This window comes from Mus pahari, chromosome 19 (genome assembly GCF_900095145.1).
Source record: "Mus pahari chromosome 19, PAHARI_EIJ_v1.1, whole genome shotgun sequence".
Lineage (NCBI taxonomy): Eukaryota > Metazoa > Chordata > Mammalia > Rodentia > Muridae > Mus > Mus pahari.
The window spans coordinates 61,669,368-61,689,882 of NC_034608.1; the positions used below are offsets into that span (position 1 = coordinate 61,669,368).

Sequence of the window (20,515 nt, forward strand, 5' to 3'; positions counted from 1 at the left end):
CCACATTTTCTGTATCCATTTCTCTATTGAGGGACATCTGGGTTCTTTCCAGCTTCTGGCTATTATAAATAAGGCTGCTATGAACATAGTGGAACATGTGTCCTTATTACCAGTTGGAACATCTATATGCCAGGGAGAGGTATTGCTGGGTCTTCTGGTAGTACCATGTCCAATTTTCTGAGGAACCGCCAGACTGATTTTCAGAGTGGTTGTATAAGCTTGCAATCCCACGAGTAATGGAGGAGTGTTCCTCTTTCTCCACATCCTCACCAGCATCTGCTATCACCTGAATTTTTTATCTTGTTTTGATTTGCATTTTCCTGATGATTAAGGATGTTGAATATTTTTTCAAGTGCTTCTCAGCCCTTCGGTATTCCTCAGTTGAGAATTCTTTGTTTAGCTCTGTACCCCATTTTTAATGGGGTTATTTGAATTTCTGAGTCCAGCTTCTTGAGTTCTTTGTATATATTGGATATTAGTCCCCATCAGATTTAGGATTGGTAAAAATCCTTTCCCAATCTGTTGGTGGCCTTTTCGTCTTATTGACAGTATCTTTTGCCTTACAGAAGCTTTGCAATTTTATGAGGTCCCATTTGTCGATTCTTGATCTTATAGCACAAGCCATTGGTGTTCTGCTCAGGACCTTTTCCCCTGTGCCCATATCTTCAAGGCTTTCCCCCACTTTCTCCCCTACAGAATTCAGTGTCTCTGGTTTTATGTGGAGGTCTTTGATCCACTTAGACTTGAGCTTTGTACAAGGAGATAGATCAATTCATAGTCTTCTACATGATAACCGCCAGTTGTGCCAGCACCATTTGTTAAAAATGTATATTTTGATAAAGTAGTGTTAGTGACCTGAGGACAAAATCATATCTGAAAAGAATTCTTACAAGGGACAACATTTTTTTTGTCTTTTTGTTTTGTTTTGTTTTTGAGACAGAGGTTTCTTTGTGTAGCCTTGGCTGTCCTAGAACTCACTCTGTAGACCAGGCTGCTCTTGAACTCACAGAGATCTACCTGCCTCTGCCTCTCGAGTGCTGAAATTAAAGATATGCACCACCACTGCCTGACCAAGACTTTTTTTTTCAAATAGTACTTTTACTATTTGTTTGAGAACCTCATGCAGTGTATTTTGATCATCCTCCATCTGTCCCCCAACTCCTCCTATATCCACCCCCACCCTTAAATTCCTACCAATACAACTTTAAGATTTCTTCCTCCCAGCCTTGTCCTCATCTAGTCTGAAGTTTATTTTGTGTTGCCCAGGTAGTCTCGAATAGGGCCTGCCCTGGAGTGTGGTAGACTTACCAAAGGTCACATCATTTCAAAACAACCAACCAACCAACCAAACAAACAAACAAACAAACAAAGAAATCCTATTCTTTACAAGGGAAAAAATTCTAAGTCATCTTGACATCCTTTTATAAAAGAGGGAATACTGTAGTTTATTAAAGTGCTCAGAGGTGACAGCTAATGGTCACTTTTCCTCTTGAGATGGAGTTCTGTTATACTTGTCTGGATGATGTCAAACTCCTGGGCTCAAGCAACACTGTGCCATTGCCTCCCAAATAGCTAGAACTGTGCTATCTGGCTGTGTTCTCATTTGCTGTGCTCAAACTAGAATTCTAATGGAAACTGTTCTTACATGTCGAGAACATAGACTTCATGGGAAAAAAAATAACCATTGTCCAACTCATCATGTGCCATAAAGTTGTGCTGTTCAAATTACAGCAGTCATTTACATTTCATTAAACAAACAGAAAAATGTCTTGGGAAAAGAAAGTCTAGAAATGAACTAGTACCAATGACAGATCAACTAAGAAGGAAACATCAAACTCCGTCTAGTCTTTGAAGAAAGAGGTTGGAACTCCTGGTTAGTAAACTGGCTCTCACCTGTCATGTCGTTCTCCATCACATGTATCGATTATACCAGTGGAAGGAAGAAGGACATGCGTGTTGGGCAGCTACTACATGCCAAACACATCTCTTCGTGTTTCACTACCAACCCCATTACACACATGTGGAAACTCAGGCTGTGGAAGGTAAGGAAATTTGCCTAAAATCATACAGATACAGAAGGCCTGAGCTATGAACCTAGGTCCAGCTGGGTTCCTACTGAATGTACACATCTTGTCACACCAAGGTATCAAAGCACCACTTTTTGTTAGTTTAATGCAAAGCAAACTCTTAGTTTTTATAATACAGATATACATTACAGTAAATACCACATATATTATGCTACCTCTCCCTTTAATTCATATATGCCCTACGGTATACTCATTTATCTTTTTTGCGTGAATGTTTTCTGTGTCTGGCTTTCCCAGGTGCATTATTCAGATAAATTAATCCTTTACACTTGGCAATCCTGATCTGACTCTACAGGAGATGATATGTAGAAAATCCTTTTATAATTAGGACGCCCTTACTCTGGGGATTTCCAGGATTCTCACCTTTTAATTAAGTCAGTAGTCAAGTGCTGCTTTTGGTGGGCAATTTTCTGTCAATGTACAAGGAGACTCTGATTCAAGCCATATGTATTTTTGCCACATATAAATGACCACTTGCTAGGAAAATTGGTTTTAATTAGAAGTTAATTTTAGTATAGAGCCCACCAAATCTAACACTCCTGTGCTTGGTGCTTTCTTTTTGTTGCTAGTCTACTTGCAGCCGCACCACTTGTTAACTGATCCTAAGAAGGAGAGCCCGGCTCGATCCCAAAAGAGATCATTTGTAATTTGTCACCTCCCAGTTTCCCTGATGAGCACAGACTCCATGCTTTCCTGTCCCCTCAAGCCATTCCCGGTCGGGTCTGCAAACTCCAATTCTGGCTCGAGCCCAAGGTTTCAAAGGAATGAGGTCACGAAATATCACTTGCCAGATCTCCCCAGCAAAGGACAATACCCAAGGACCTCATGGAAAACTCTCACACAAAGCCAGAGAAGAACTCGTGCTAATGAAGGCAGAAGTGTAGGTTACCTTGATGCTATCTCTCAAAGGAAGCATAGTTACGGTCGCTGCCCCGGCCCACCCATTCCTCCTCAAGGTCTCCCGTACAGTCTCAAGAGATTCCAAGTCTAGATCTGACCCCATTTGCAAGAACTCTCTTCTCTTCACCTTGCAAAGCGGCCAGTGCCAGTCTCGAAAACAAAGGCAGGATGTGGAGAACAATGTGGTCTTCCAATATGACGATATTAAATGCAATTAATCATCTCTCCTCATCCACATTTATTACAGTGCGCTGTATTGGTAGAGATGGATTTCAGTAAACAAAATCGCCTGAACTTGGAGAGCACTTAATCCGTTATAAGATTTCTATTTCAACTGACTTCTCTTCGCTTTTCCTCCTTCATTGTTTAAAGCTGGGGGAAAAATAATCCACTAATAATCATATCTGCCAAACTTCAGCTATGTGGGAGCACTGCATAAACATATAAAGGTTAAGGATTTACAGAACACATTGTTGTTGCTTAATGTTAAACCAGATACAACCTTCAATATTTGTCTATCAATGAGGTGAATAGAAGTAATAATAGGACATGCCAAATTAACCAGCCCGTGGTGTGTAAATCGGTGAACAGTATTATGTAGGGGATTTTTTTTTTACACATATGAACAGACATAACTCTCAAGAAATTATGCCTTTCATGGAAACTTTGAGCATATTAGTCTTGGCAAAGCCTGAGTAATATTTTCAGAGCCCTGAAAGGGCTCTTTCATTTTACTTCCCATGAAAAGCTTTATTTTTATATACTGCATTAGAGAAGTCCATGAAGGGGAGGAGGGGGGGAGAGGATCATCAGGCCTCTAATAATGTTTTATGCATCACGGGGGTTCACACAGATGTCAGCTTTAGCAACATTGTGATCTCAGAATATAAATGAACCTTTCAATACTCCTCCATTAAACAGTCACCTCACGCTTAGTAATTTCATAAGCTCATGTTTGGCCAATGCATTAATACATTGACAGATATGCCTGTAAGCAAGCGTGATGCAGAGGAATTTGTCTCAGGTAGCAATGTTATCTCTGTGAGACAGATTCTCTCTAGCTGTCTTCTACTTGTTGAACTCATAAATCTTACAAACCATAACGACCCTTTGAAGCTACTGCGGCCATGACCGATTCTGATTCTGAATGTTAGCTTCTGTAAGTGCTGGTTGATATCAAAGCTACATAAAGTAGGCTTTGTGGGTAAAATCTTTGCTTTGTTTTGTTTTATTTTATTTTATTTTTTGAGACAGGCCTTGGATAGCCTTACCTGAAAATCAGTAGGTAGAGCAGGCTGGCCCCAAACGCACAGAGATCTTCCTACTTCAGCTTCCCACTTGATAGAATTAGGGAAAGAAAGAGCCGGTACTCGTGTCAAGATTTGAGGAGACAGTGGTGACTCTCTCATTTGTAATAATAGAAACAAGGCTGGGAGGCTGAGGGGAAACATACTAAGACTCAGTGCTGTCCAAATATAGTGCTGTCGTAAGCCTCCTACACAAAGCGGCTTCGAGCGGTCTTGCCAAATGTAGTCTCCATCACAGTAGGAGATTGTCAAGGCTCCAATTAGCAAATCCCTATACCCCTAAAGTCAATTATGTGAGTCTTGAAAGGGTGGAAAAACTCATTCCCAGGAAAGGAAGAATCCATCAGGCATTAACCACCCTGGGTGCCAAGAATGATTGGGATTGGGAGCCTCCATAGGAAGTGTCCACATGTGCTCAGCGGTGATGGGTAACTTTGAGGAATTTTTAAAAAGCAATAAAAGGTTATAGAACACACTTATGTATTTATTCCTTTAAAAATAATCCTTAAGCCAGGCGTGGTGGCGCACGCCTTTAATCCCAGCACTCGGGAGGCAGAGGCAGGCAGATTTCTGAGTTCGAGGCCAGCCTGGTCAACAAAGTAAGTTCCAGGACAGCCAGGGCTACACAGAGAAATCCTGTCTCAAAAAAAAAAAAAAAAATCCTTAAACCCTTATGTAAATAAGGGAAAGTATAAAAACCTATTTTAGAAATTAAGGAAATGGAAGACTAAAGGCAAAGAACCTGACTTCGTTGTTTACATCCGGAATTCATGGCTGATGTAGCAATGAAAGCTATGTTAGTAAGTAATGAAGAATAATATCTGTGTATAGTGAAAGAGGGCTGATCTATGTCAAAGATGGTACATCATTGAAATATTATAAAACTAAGTACAGGCATGAAAAAGAATAACAAGAGGTCATCTATGTCAAAGTCTTGTTGAAATGAAGCTATTGAGGGAATAGCAAACTGGGATTGTTAAGAGCTGAACTATAATTAATAACTGTAGGTACCATCACAGGGGAACTTCTGAAGGTTGCCAACAACAAAATGCAGCTGACAGTGTTTTACCCTTAAATGACAAAGGAATGAATATTCACTTATATGAAAGATTGCTACTCTAATGGAAGCTTCTAGGTATTCGTTCTGATTTCTTTTCCTGTAGCACTGAAGATGCTGCTGTTGCTCTTGTTGGGCACCCAAGCTCTGTGTCTCCAAGTCTCTCATGAAGAAGATTGGCAATATTCTTATGGTGGTTCATCTTGATTGGCATCTTGACTGGTCTGAAGGCTGCCTAGGAGATTCTGGGCTTGTCTACGAGGGGGTTTACAGAGGTAATTTAATCATGAGGGTAAACCTAGAGATAAGTTCAAGAAATTGAGTAGATCACTGGGAGGTGTCAGAACTGTGAAAAAGTGGTGTCTTAGTTGGGCTTTTATTGCTGTGAAGAGCCACCATGAACAAGGCAACTCTTATAAAGGAAAGCTATATAATTGGAGCTGGCTTGCAGGTTCAGAGGTTCAGTTCATTATTGTCATGGCCGAAGCATGGCAGCATGCAGGCAGACATGGTATGGAGAAGTAGCTGAGAGTTCTATATCTCCACAGGCAGTAGGAAGAGAGAGACATTAGGCCTGGCTTGAGCATCTGAAACATCAAATTCCACCTCCAGTGACATACATTCTCCAAGGCCATTCCTACTCCAACAAGGCCACACCTCCTAATAGTGCCTATAACCCTATGGGGGTGGTTTTCATTCAAACCACCTCAGCTGGGATGGGGTGGAGGAAGATGGCCACTGGGGACATGAATGTGGATGTTGTATCAGGGCGCTGGATTCTTACTTGTTTTTAACTCCTGACTGACCAATTTCTTACCCCATCACCTTCTTCCATGATCTATTTATTGCCTTGCTGTGGGCTGAAAAGCAATGGAACCATTAACCATGGACTCAAACGTCTAATCACGCAAGCCCAAATCATCTTTTTCTCCTTTAAGTTGTCTCTATAGTTATTTATTACAATGACACAAAGTCTGATGGAACATGTATTTTCCTTTAAAAGAAAGATGATGCCACAACATCATGGCTTTAAACACTGTACAAGCATGAGTTTATATTCTGCCTCTCTCTCTCTCTCTCTCTCTCTCTCTCTCTCTCTCTCTCTCTCTCTCTCTCTCTCTCTCGTATGGAGTTCCTGTGAGTCATAAGGAATAAGTCCTAAGAGGTAGAAGAAAGGAAGGTAAGACTGGCACACAGAGGAAAGAGCCATGCTTTCCAACTCAGACTATTTGCCTCCATGCTGTTCCTCTGCAATGAGGAAGTTTTGCATTTTTAAATAGCTTGAACATGGTTCTGATTATCCTTATAAGTTCCTGCCTTGTGCCTATTGTTTTGGAGTATCTACAATTGACGTTTTTCTTTCGTGTTCAAAATAAATTGCATTGGCGCTATGTTATAAATCAGTGCATCATGGCACCTCTTTATATCAGCAGCTTTAGTGCCTTTACAACCAATGCAAGAATCATATCTGTACCTGGAGCCTATGTACTAACTCAGCATCACCTAGAGCCTGTGTACTAACCCAGCAGGACCTGGAGCCTGTGTACTAACCCAGCAGGACTGGAGCCTGTATACTAACCCAGCAGGACCTGGAGCCTGTGTACTAACCCAGCAGAACCTGGAGCCTGTGTACTAACCCAGCAAGAACTGGAAAACAAATTTTCAGAAATGATGTGAGAAATCTGCCAGGTTAAATATAGAGTGAACCTTGCTTTCATAAAATAATTATCACTTATGTCTTGAAAGGCCACATGTACCTAACAAACAACAACAACAGAGAAACCATTGTGTCAGAATGTGAATTTGTATATTTTTGTATTGTGCGATGTGTTATTTGAATTCCTTAGAACAAAAACATAGATAAAAGACAGCATTTTCAACAAATGGGGCTGGCACAACTGGTGGCTATCGTGTAGAAGACTATGAATTGATCCCTTCTTATCTCCTTGTACAAAGCTCAAGTTTAAGTGGATCAAAGACCTCCACATAAAACCAGAGACACTGAAATTGATAGAGGAGAAAGTGGGGAAAAGCCTCGAAGATATGGGCACAGGGAAAAAAATNTCTCAACAGAACACCAATGGCTTGTGCTGTAAAATCAAGAATTGANAAATGGGACCTCATAAAATTGCAAAGCTTCTGTAAGGCAAAAGACACTGTCAATAAGACAAAAAGGCCACCAACAGACTGGGAAAGGATTTTAACCAATCCTAAATCTGATAGAGGACTAATATCCAATATATACAAAGAGCTCAAGAAGCTGGATTCCAGAAATTCAAATAACCCCATTAAAAAAATGGGGTACAGAGCTAAACAAAGAATTCTCAACTGAGGAATACNGAATGGCTGAGAAACACCTGAAAAAATGTTCAACATCCTTAGTCATCAGGGAAATGCAAGTCAAAACAACCCTGAGATTCCATCTCACACCAGTCAGAATGGCTAAGATTAAAAATTCAGGTGACAGCAGATGCTGGCGAGGTTGTGGAGAAAGAGGAACACTCCTCCATTGCTGGTGGGATTGCAAGCTTGTACAACCACTCTGGAAATCAGTCTGGCGGTTCCTCAGAAAATTGGACATAGTCTTCTACCAGAAGACCCAGCAATACCACTTCTGGGCATATACCCAGAAGATCTTCCAACTGGTAATAAGGACACATGCTCCACTATGTTCATAGCAGCCTTATTTATAATAGCCAGAAGCTGGAAAGAACCCAGATGTCCCTCAATAGAGAAATGGATACAGAAAATGTGGTACATTTACACAATGGAGTACTACTCAGCTATTAAAAACAATGAATTCTTGGGCAAATGGATGTATCTGGAGGATATCATCCTTAGTGAGGTAACCCAATCACAAAAGAAGTCACTAGATATGCACTCACTGATAAGCGGATATTAGCCCAGAAACTTAGAATACCCAAGATACATCTTGCAAAACACAAGAAAACCAAGAAGGATGACCATTGTGTGTATACTTCATTCCTCCTTAGAATAAGGAACAAAATACCCATGAAAGGATACAAGTACAGAGACAAAATTTAGAGCTAAGATGAAAGGATGGACTATCCAGAGACTACCCCATCCGGGAATCCATCCCATCATCAGCCACCAAACCCAGATACTAATGCACATGCCAGCAAGATTCTGCTGAAGGGACCCTGATATTGCAGCCTCTTGTGAGGCTATGCCAGTGCCTGGCAAACACAGAAGTGGATGCTCACAGTCAGCTATTGGATGGAACACAGGGTCTCCAATGGAGGAGCTAGAGAAAGTACCCAAAGAGTTGTAGGGGGTACCTGTATGTGCAACAACAATATGAACTAACCAGTACCCCCTGAGCTCGAGTCTCTAGCTGCATATGTAGCAGAAGATGGCCTAATCGGCCATCATTGTGAAGAGAGGCCCCTTGGTCTTGTAAACTTTAGATGACCCAGCACAGGGGAAGGCCAGGGCCAAGTAGTGGGAGTGGGTGGGTAAGGGAGCAGGGGNGGGGGGGGGGGAGGTATAGGGAACTTTCGGATAGCATTTGAAATGTAAATAAAGAAAATAATGATAAATTAATTAATTCATTTAAAAAAATCAAGCCAACGGGTTGAGGAATATCTTCTGCCTTGATATTCCAAACATCAGTGAGTGAACAGTCATTTCTCAGTCTTTCTCAAAGACACGCACCAAACTAAAACAGACTCGATTAGGTTAAGAGCATCACTTCTGCACGCAGAGTCATGCCCTCATAGTCCCTCCAAACAGACACATTTAGAAGAGAAAAGCAAGCTTGTCTGGGAAGGCAGCAAAGAGGCAGCCATGGGAAATCTCTATAGACAGGGATGCTGTGTGTATGGTGAGTAGAACTTGGAACTACCTAGAGCAAAGTAACATAGGGTAAGACCCTTCTACATTCTTGAAACCACAAACCTGCCACACTAAGGTTCATGATGACTTGACCTTAAGTGAAAATATATAATATGTGTATATGGCCAAACTGGTCATGCTGCCATGAGGTACCCAGAGATGCACACATCTGTCAAAGCTATGAACATTACCACTTCCTGCCTGGGAAAGCAACATTCCTGGATTTCATTTTTGTTTCTTCTCAGTTGAGATCTTTATTAAAGATCTGCAATTCACACTTGTGGTCCTTAGACTAGGAATGGCCCCACCCCATAGACTCATGTATTTGAATGGTGGGCCCATAGGGAGTGGTGCTATTAGGAGGTATGGTCTTGGTCTTTTTGGATGAGGTGTGGCCTTGTTGGAGGAAAGCGGGGCTTTGAGGTCTTAAATGCTCAAACTACCCCCGTGTGAAACGCATCCAGTCTCCTTCGGCTGCCTTAAGATCAAGATGTAGAACTCTCAGCTCCTTCTCCAGCACCGTGTCTGCCCAGGTATTGCCATGCTTTCTCCGATAATGATAATGAACTAAAATGTGGATCCCCAGCCCCTGAACTGCTGTTGAGCAATGGCAGTCCCAGGATGCAGAAGTTCTGGGGAGCAGGGTCTCAGGTATAAACAACATGGGCAATTTGTTTATTGGAATACATGGGGCTAGATTGTATAGCTTGAGTAAGATGGGGAGGGGACTAAAAAGGACAGGGAAGGAAGTTCTGCATCGGGTCAGGGGCTTTTGAAGCATATCAGCTAGATTAACAGACTGCTGGTCACATGACTTCTGATAAGCTAGTTCACTGGCTGGGAAGCAGTAGCCTAATTGGCTTTATTATGGAGGCCTTTGTCTCTATGGAATTGAGTAGGCTCAAGCCTGGTTTGGAAAGGGAGCAGCCCTACTTTTACCCTTGCTCTCTGAGAGATGTCCAGGGTATCGGCAGGACTCTGCTGTTCTTCATTTGACTTGGGAACCCATGTTAAACCTCTGAAACTGTAAGCCAGCCACAATGAAATGTTTTCCTTTATAAGACTTGTCTTGGTCATGGTGTCTCTTCCCAGCAATAAAACCCAAAGTGAGACAACACTCTGCCAGTATGGGCTTGTACTCAGGGAGGGACAGACACATGGACTTTTAGATCAAGATACACTGTCCTGATATAGATTTAGTAGACATGACTATCATTATTTTAGTCCTTGTTGGCATATTATTCTTCAGTAACCGAGGCATGCATCTCAAATAAAGTCTTTAAAACGGCCAGTCAAATATGTTGTATAACATTGTTTATTCACTAATGTTTAACAAGTAAATAGAATTTTTAGAAAGTATAGTCATGGTTCAATTAGTAGTGATCAGCTCTTCTTTATCCAGATTAGTCTATGGGCACTTCCCTCCTGCTGAGAAATATAGTTCGCCCCCTGTCTTTCCTCCGTAAGCTTCTCTCCCCAAGCCCACAATACTTCATGCTATCATGGGACCATCTCCCTCTTCCTTGGCCAGTTGGTACCTTCTGCCTTTGCTGGTTGGTTCTCATCTCCTGGAAAGTATGCTTCTCAGAGAGAACTCATTATTCAGAGTCCGTAGATTATAGATCATAAGTACAGATGAGACTTAGGGTATTTCCAGTGCAGGGTGAATACATGTATTCTGCTGGGGAGATTTAATCCCGGGGGATGAGAACTGGAGGGGTCTGGATACACACAGTGGTTATAGATCAAGTTAGTTACCACTTACTCTTTAAACGCTATACAGTACCCAACTCATCGTTGGTCTTCTGGAGACCATTCTGTGATGATGACAGCCTCTGACTGAGATCTACTGGCAGGAACTTCAGCAGACGTGATATTTATCAGACCAAGCATTTCAAACAATGTCCAAGTCACCCCCACTCCCACCCCCCGATTCTTCCCCACACTGGTGTACACAGGTATCTGCCTTGGGCTCATGCCTAACCATGGAGATGAGAATTTCCTGGCAGGATGGAAGCAACCTTGCTCTTTGCAAGCTTGCATAACTCAGCTGGGTAAGAATGCCGCATGAGAGGGAATTTCAAGTTTTTACATCACAGTGTCACATTGGTCTTTTTTTTTATTTACATCTATTACAATAATATTAAAAAGAGTCATCTTTGTGTGTGTGTGTGTGTGTGTGTGTGTGTGTGTGTGTATGGGCAGAGTTAGTAAATGCCTTAAGAAATATCATAAAGCTAATGAGAAGGCTAGCCTAAATTATATTAAAGATTCCTAAATTAAAATAGTGGGAGACAATAAAGAAGATTGGGAAGAACATGTTTTTAGAATTTTGGTTTTTCTTTTTTTAATACCCTATAATTATCTAAGATAACATCAGACCTTTTACATTTTTTATTTGTATATATTTCTTTGTTTGTGTGCTTGTGTGTACCTATATGTATATATGCCATGTATGTGCAAAGACCTCCAGAGGCCAGGAAATGGTGTAGTATCTGAGGTTTCTGACATGAGTGCTGAGACCCTAACTCAGGCCTTCCGCAAGAGCAGTAAGCAACCCTAATTGCGGAGCCATCTTTCCATCCACAATATCAGATTTTAATCAAGCAGAACAGCTGCCAGTCATCAGGGATACAAAGGTGTCCGCCTGTACAACAGCTAAACTCAGAAACATGCAAGCAAAGAAACCTGCTAACCCCTCTCAGCTTCTATTTCTCCATTGTAAAATAATTCATAACGTGTGCATCAAAAGCTAAAATGGAGTCTGGGGAGATGTTTTAGCTTGCTATGTAATCGTGAGGATGTAAGTTCAATTTCCAGAGGCCATGTCAAAAGCCAGGGCAGTGGAACATGCCTGTAATCTTACACTGGGCAGGTGGAGACATGACAATCTCTGGGTTCGGTGGCTGCTCGGTCTTGTCAGTGAACTCCAGGGTTAGTGAGAGATTTTTGTCTCAAAATCCAATTTTTTTTTCAGGTTCAATGGCAATCACATAATTATGATCACCTTACTTTTTTTTTTTTAAAGATGTATTTATTTATTATATGTAAGTACACTGTAGCTGTCTTCAGACACTCCAGAAGAGGGCGTTAGATCTTGTTACGGATGGTTATGAGCCACCATGTGGTTGCTGGGATTTGAACTCCGAACCTTCGGAAGAGCAGTCGGGTGCTCTTACCCACTGAGCCATCTCACCAGCCCAATCACCTTACTTTTTAACATTATTGTCATTTAGTTGATCTATTTACTACGTGGTTACCAAATACTTACTGCGAGCTCTAAATCCATCTTAAAGACAGGAGGATAAATAAACAGATGTGATCTACTTACCCTTTTAGACCATAAAAACCTAGGTGAAGAATTGGACATTAATAAAGTGCAAGGAGGGATGTTTTCTTTATGGTTTTAATTGATCAATGTGAACGATGGCTAATCCTGCGTCACAAAGAGATGAAGTACCCCAGATTAGATTAGATCTTCAAAAATGTTGACAGCCTTCAGAGAGAAACTACTGAATGGTATTCTTAGCTGTGAATGGCTAGTTTGAAACAGTGTCAGGCAAAAGGAGGGGTTTTAGTTTAAAAGCCAACAGTGTACCCTGCAATCGATTCATTTTATTCGAGTTTAAATCAGGTTTGCTCAGCTTGACTTTGGACATCAGATTAGTGTGGGAGGAAGTGGTTTGCTCTTAGTGTCCTCCACACGCTCCTTCCCTAGGGGTTAGACTTGGCTTCATCTTACCACCTAACAAACCCTTAGAGAGTGTTCTACCTGGAACAGACTCGATTTCACTCTCCAGGAGTGCTGAGTTGTGGCTTGAAAAAAATAATAAATAAAAAAAATAAAAATAAGCGAAAGAGTGATTCACTTGTTCAGCCATAAGCATTTCCTGATGATTTATGTTCTGCCCTTTTTTTCTATTTCTGCTGTTGCTTCAGAAAGCACAAATGCTTTCTGCTGATAAAACTAGTTACATTGAAGCCAAAGAAACTCCGCCACCTACATCTCAGAAGGCCTTAACCAGATTGGCTCCCACAGCTGGGAACATATTGATAAATAATAGATGAAAGCTTCATTCCCTTTAGCTCAATCCCGTCTCTGAAATATACTTTTCATTTTCTGCAGGATTGAGGACCAGATGGCTTTTAGAAAACATTCCAGTAAAACCGGCGATTACTTGCTCCCGATTCATTAGTTGGAGCCTTGATCATCTTCTGGGTAGGGTGAGATTTCGGCTGCTGCAGGCATGAGCGGCTTAGTTTGCTTGCAATTAAGGGGCTAAATCTTTTTCATGTTCCCATCATGTTAATTCTAATGCACCAAACATCACTTAGTTTGTGGCTTTAAAGGAACAAAAAAAGCACTCAGAAAAATTCTGCTTAGATTTGCCCATGTTCTAGATTACTGTGATATTAGTTTGAAAATCTTTCTTTTCTTTTCTTTTCTTTTCTTTTCTTTTCTTTTCTTTTCTTTTCTTTTCTTTTCTTTTCTTTTCTTAATTTTTTTTTCCGAGATAGGGTTTCTCTGTGTAGCCCTGGCTTTCTTGGAACTCACTCTGTAGACCAGGCTGGCCTCAAACTCAGAAATCCTCCTGCCTCTGCCTCCTAAGTGCTGGGATTAAAGGTGTGTGCCACCACTGCCCAGCTTGCAAATGTTTCTTATTGGAGACACACCCACATGGAATCGACAGCCTAGTTCAAAGTCACTTGAAGAACATTCATTAGCCTAACTTCATCTTAACATGTCAGGAAATGGGGAACACTTTAAGTTTCCAGTGTTATTTCATTAGCTTAAATCTGGTGAATCACGCAGTGGGGGCTTTGTAGGGAAACTGTTACTTCAGAAGGACTGGATTCTAACAAATACAACAGAGTTCTATCTGTCCTGGGCTGTTATGTTACTGTCTCACTTTGGGATGCCATGGACATTAGGGTCATGCAAGCTGTGACACAGGAATGGTTAAAATTATATTCGCCCTTAAAGTGTCCTTTTCTCTGACACTTAAAAAACAAAATATAAAGCTTTTTGAGGACCTTATGAATTGAGGACCTACTATATACTGATCTTGTTATAGAATGCTTTCCTTGTTATAGAATGGTGTTGCTAGCTTTTATTTAAGGGCTGAGTTCAAATGGATTATTCATCCATATTCTAGAACTTTCTATTGACATCTAGAAATGCAGAAACCTCAGTTCTTTATTTCCTGCTTGTGGTGATTGGAATAAAAATTGCACCCCCTAGAGAATTGGCCCCAACACTCAACTACTATGAGGTGGCTCTGAGTTGGCCCGCCCCCAAATCTGTATTATCTCTGAGTGGTTGGGACACATGAAAGGCCAGACTTGCTGATCCAAAGCTGTAGGATCTCCAGTTAACAGGATGAACTGTAGGAATCCTGGTGAGGATTCAATATTGATGGTGTCACAGAAGCCAGAGATCTCCAACGTGACCAGTGACTCATTGCAATGAACATTTGCAAGAGGAGATGTGTGGACAGACGGATAGATTGTGGGATACACTGTGACACACTACAGCCTCCATGATGAAATGTTTTCTGTGCTTTGTTTGTATGCTTTTTATTTTGGGGGAGGTTGGCAGGGGCGATGGGCAGATACAATGGAATAGAGAGCTGATGGAACTGGGGTGCACGATGTGAAACTCAGAAAGAATCAGTAAGATGTTTAAAAATATATTTGAAAAGATGGCTCCCGGAGGCCGTTGGGGAGTGACGCTTTCAGTAGCTGTTGCCTTATTGGAGTAGGTGTGGCCTTGTTGGAGAAAGTGTGTCATTGTGAGAGCAGACTTTGAGGTTTCATATGCTCAAGCTAGGCCTACTGTAACATTCTCTTCCCTCTGCCTTTAGATCAAGATGTAGAACTCTCAGCTCCTTCTCCAGCACCATGTCTGCCTACACACTGCCATGCTTCCCACCATGATGATAATGAACTGAACCTCTGAAACTGTAAGTCAGCCCCAATTAAATGTTTGCCTTTGTTGCCTCAGTCATGGTGTCTCCTCACACTAAGACACTGCTCAGCTCCCCACTGAGCGGGTTATTCAGTTACATATGCAAAACATTTTTTGCTGCATTTTTTTTTTTAAAAATTCATACTTTAGAGGCATTTTCCAAAATAGCCTATCTATAATATTTTGGAAAGCAGAACTTCAAATATCAATAATATATCTTTATTATAATTAGCATAAGTCATAATTATCTCTCATCCCTTATATTCATGACTATACAACGTTTACAGATATGATTTAAATAGTACTTAAAGGAATTTGACTTTCAAATCCTGGCATCATATTTATGTCTTATTTATGTCTTCAGGTCTCCTCATTCTAGCTCTGTAGTTTTGTGTTGATTTGAATAAACATAGCCCCCATAGGCATATATATTTGAGTGCTTAGTTATGAGGAAGGGCACAACTTGGAAGGATCAGGAGGTGTGACCTTCTCAGAGGATATGTGTGTCATTTGGGGAATGGGCTTTCAGGATTCGAAAGCCTACCCCAGGCCCAGGGTCATCCTTCTCTGTGCCATCGGATGAGGACTAAACCTTTGAGACTGTAAGTCAGCCCCAGTTAAATGTTTTCCTTTGTAAGAGTTGCCTTGGTCATGAAATCTGTTCACAGCAATGAAACCCTAACTAAGACTCAGCTCAGCTCCCCATGAAGGGAGCTAGCTCTCAGTTACTGCTTCAGTGACCGCCTCCACCCTGCCATGCTCCCTGCCATGATGCTGTGGACTCTTTTAGTGCAAGACTTCACAGTAAATCTGAATGTGAGACTAAGGAGTAGTCGCTAAGAGCAAAGTGGGTGATCAGCACATTACGTTTCAGAAGGCTATTATTTCTAGACCCAGGTTCATAGAGAAAAAAAATCAGATGATTGACTGTAAGTTTTTGAGACTGAACTGCTTAATGGTACAGACCTTGGCTGACCTCAGGTTTCTGTCTTGAGGTCTTGGGCGGTTATCCTTACCTCTGGTCATTTAGGATTTTAATTGACCATTTGTCCCATTCCCAGTTCAGAGATCACACTCAGCTATCGTCCCACATTTCTTTTTCCTAACGGAGAAGTGTAATGTTTAACTAGTTGTTTTCCACCAATAAGCAAACTTTCTTTCCTCCCTCATTAGTGTTTGAATTTTTAGTTTAAGTTCCTGTAATTTTAATGCGAGTTCAGCACAGACACATTTGTCTTGTTCAGAACTCTCTATACCTCTCCAGTCTAAATAATCATGTTGCTACTCCTGGGAAACCCTAGCCTAATTACACATTACTATATTTTATCCATAGTAGATATCCCCATACTGAATGGAGGTTCTCAGAGGAATAAAATGCACTATATTATCAGTGGCCATTCCCATAAATCAGATTGTCCTGGAACCTTGTTTAAATATAAATTGGACATTCTGCATGAATCCACATTATGTTTTATCTTCTCCAAACACCCCATTTCAAGCCTTCCTGGCTGTATCTTGCAGGCACCCTCCTCACATCATGGATGCTCCAAATGCTCCCTCCCCCTCTTACCATGCAGCATCCCTCTCCTCTGCTGTCTCCTGACAGATCCCTGCTGACTGTACAATCTCTGGTGAATTGTTCTTGAAAGACAGAAAACACTTGTCCAGGGAAGAAAGGTTATGCCTGTCTTCTTATGTGACTTAGCCAGCAATGACTGCCTAATGAGGTCATGAGATCCCTTGGCTTGCTTGCTTCAAGGTGGGACAGTTCTGTGATGCCATTCAAGATGACAAAGCCCCTTGAGGATGGGGCTGAGGCCCAACTCAACCAACACCCTGGTCTTGCTTCCTGGTGTCTTTCGAGTTTCTTGGTTCTACGCTCTTCCTGTTGAGGAGTTTCAAGTTTACAGTTTCCCTGAAGGTGACATTGCTACTGCAGCCAACTGCTGTGGCTTTTCCTAACATCACTTCCTGTGTGTCTAATGAACTCTTAAATAAGATTTTATTTTTATTTCTCCTGAATGAAGATATGTTTTTCTCTAAAAGTTCTATTGGTGCTTCTTAAAAGCTATATGCTTTTTTTTTTCATAGTATAATGTACTTTCATTATGCTTTTCTGTTGTGCCTTTAGGAATCATAAACATTTGTAGTTTATTTTAATATATATATACTGGCTAGCTTTGTGTCAACTTGACACAGCTGGAGTTATCACAGAGAAAGGAGCTTCAATTGGGGAAATGCCTCCAAGAGATCCAGTTGTAAGGCATTTTCTCAATTAATGATCAAGGGGGGAGGTCCCCTTGTGGGTGGTGCCATCTCTGGGTTGGTAGTCTTGGGTTCTATAAGAGAGCAGGCTGAGCAAGCCAGAGGAAGCAAGCCAGTAAGGAACATCCCTCCATGGCCTCTGCATCAGCTCCTGCTTCTTGACCTGCTTGAGTTCCAGTTCTGACTTCCTTGGTGATGAACAGCAATGTGGAAGTGTAAGCTGAATAAACCCTTTCCTCCCCAACTTGCTTCTTGGTCATGATGTTTGTGCAGGAATAGAAACCCTGACTAAGACAATATATATATATATATATATATATATATATATATATATATATACATTCAGTTTTTGGTCTGAGCTACCTTTTTCGTTATCACCTCTTGCTTTTCCTGATAACTTTCTTCCCTCATGTTCCCTGTCATTTGGGAGGGTGGCGGTTGGCTGTTTTAGTGTTCTGTTGTTGTGAAGAGGCACCATGATCAAGGAAGCTCTTACAAAAGCAGCCATTTAATTGAGGGGCTTGCCTGTAGTTTTGGAGGTTTAGAGAGCATCACTGTGCTGGAGGCAAGTTGTGGAAGAGTATCTGAGATCTGTATCCTGATTCATAGAAAGAGAGAGAGAGTGCCACTGGGCCTGGCTTGGGCTTTTTAAACCTCAAAGCCCACCCCTAGTGACACACTTCCTCTTGCATAGTACAACCTGGGTTACTGTATTGAGACCCTCAAGCTTCCAGTAATCTTAAGCCTGGCTCGTATGTTAATTTCTCGCATTTCAAGGATAAATGTTATTTAAATTTACAAACCATATCTGTGCCTAACTTATGTTTGTTGTAGGTAACTTTGATGTCAACCAAAATTTCAGTCAGTGAGTAAAACTTCCCTAGTGTGGTGGGTATATAAACCGACGACATGAGCGCTCCATGCTGTGGTTAAGGGAGAGGTTTGTATGCTCAGGCTACAGAGGAGACTTGCCTCTAGTGTCCTCCGCTGTGTTAAAAAGAAGGTCTGGTTGGACCCCAGTGAGACCAGTGAAATTGCCAATACCAACTCCCGTCAGCAGATTGGAAAGCTGATCAAAGATGGGCTCCTCATACGGAAGTCTGTGACTGTCCATTCCCGGACTCGTTGCAGGAAAAAACACCTTGGCTTGACAGAAGGGCAGGCTTATGGGCATAGGGAAGACAAAAGGTACTGCCAATGCTCGGATGCCCGAGAAGGTGACCTGGATGAGAAGAATGAGGATCCTGTGCTGGCTTCTCAGGAGATACCAGGAATCTGAGAAGAATCATAGCGTGTAGCTGAAGGTCAGAAGGAATGCATTCAAAAGCAAGCGGATTCTCATGGGGCACATCCACAAACGGAAGGCAGACAAGGCCTGCAAGAAGCTACTGCCTGCCCAGGCAGAGGCTCGCAGGTCTAAGACCAAGGAAGCCAGGAGGAGCGCCTCCGGGGTAAAAAGGAAGGAATCATCAAGACTCTGTCCAAGGAGGAAGAGACCAAGAAATAAAGCTTCCCTCGTGTCTGTACATAGTGACCTGGCTGTGGCCTCACTTGGATCCATCATTAAAATAAAACAAGCCTTAAAAAGAAAAAAGAAGAAGAAAAAGAGAAAGAGAAAGAAAAAGAGAAAAAGAAAGAGAAAGAGAAAAACAAAGAGAAAAAGAGAATAGCTATAAGGAGAACAGCTATAGGCATCCAGAAGAGTGCAGAGTAGTAGACTGAACATGGCCAGCAAAGTAGACCTAGTTATGAGAGAAGCCGGACCAGAAGGGAGAGAGGAGAGATAGAGGGAGAGGAAACAATGGAAGGGGGAGGGGTGTGGGTGTGGGTGTACCATAGCTGGGTTATAAGAAGAATAAGTAGCAGGTGGAGGAGCACAAACTGGGGGAGTTCAGGGTTGGTGGGGAGGTGGGAAGGGCTAGGATGCTAGCATGGACTTTGAACTGTATAACAGGTACCTGTGGTACTGAGGGAGCCTGGAGGCCAGCACATACCTCAGTATGACGCTAATAGGTACCATAGACGGCCACTTATCCATTCTGCTTTTTAGAATCTGGGAAAATGGAACTTGGGCGTGGCAGTGGATAAGTACCTATGGTGGTTTGAGTGGGAACGGCCCATGTAAGCTCCTGTATTTGAAGGCTTGGTTCCCAGATGGTGGACAGTTTAGGAAGGATGAGGAGGCGGGGCCTTGTTGGAGGAGGTGTGTCACTGGCATAATAGAACAGCAACTAAGACAGAAGTTGGCACCGTGATAGGCTTGACCATGCCGTGTGTTGGAGGACTACGAAAGGCTTTGGGACTTTGGACTAGAAAAGCAGCTGAATGCTTTAAGCAGGGCTTAGTAAGCCATTCTAGTAGGAAGGTGGAAGACAGCAGGGCTGGGAGCAATGGGAGAGTGAAGGCGAGATAAAGAGGGCCCAGAGATTATTGTGATAGGTTGGTAAACAATGTGGCTGCTTTCTGCCCTTGTCAAAAAATAAATTATGCCAGAGGCTAAATGAAAGTGTTTGGGGTTATTGCCTTTGGCAGAAGAGATTTCAAGACAACCTAGTGTCCTGTGGTTTCTCATGACTACTCTCATGCAGAACTGCAATGATAGAAGAGGAAGTAGGGAGAAAAGAAAGACAAGATGCACAGCCCGGGGAGAAGGAGAGCACCAGGAGTTGTAACGCTGGAGCCAAATCCTGTGCTCAAGGAAGTGAGACTGTTTAAAGTAAGACCTGAGACTATGGAATAAAGGGAGTGGTACCCACAGGGCAGGATCCCACCCCACTGAGCTTCAAATTTGTGAAAAGCCAAGTTTACTTCGACCAAAGAAACCATCAGCAAGTCAAAGTTTGTGCAAAGGTACCAAGGCAGGCTGGCTCCAGCTCCAGCAGCTTTGGAGGAGATGACAACACTTCATTGTTGTTGTTTTTATATAGACATTTACTTTTATGTTTTGCACATTGCCCAGGGACCATTGTTTCTTTGTGCATTAGCATCAAAATCTGACATTCTTTGTTGTTTGAACACAGGTTTTCATTTCTCTTTGTTTTGGAACCTTCTGTAACATTTCTTTTCTGTTCAGTAA

The 20,515-nt window shown here is 41.9% G+C and overlaps 1 pseudogene; it reads left to right on the forward strand.

The window, feature by feature from the left end:
- The first annotated feature begins 18,385 nt into the window (after positions 1-18,385).
- Positions 18,386-18,978, forward strand: LOC110337014 (annotated as a pseudogene).
- Positions 18,979-20,515: the final 1,537 nt, after the last annotated feature.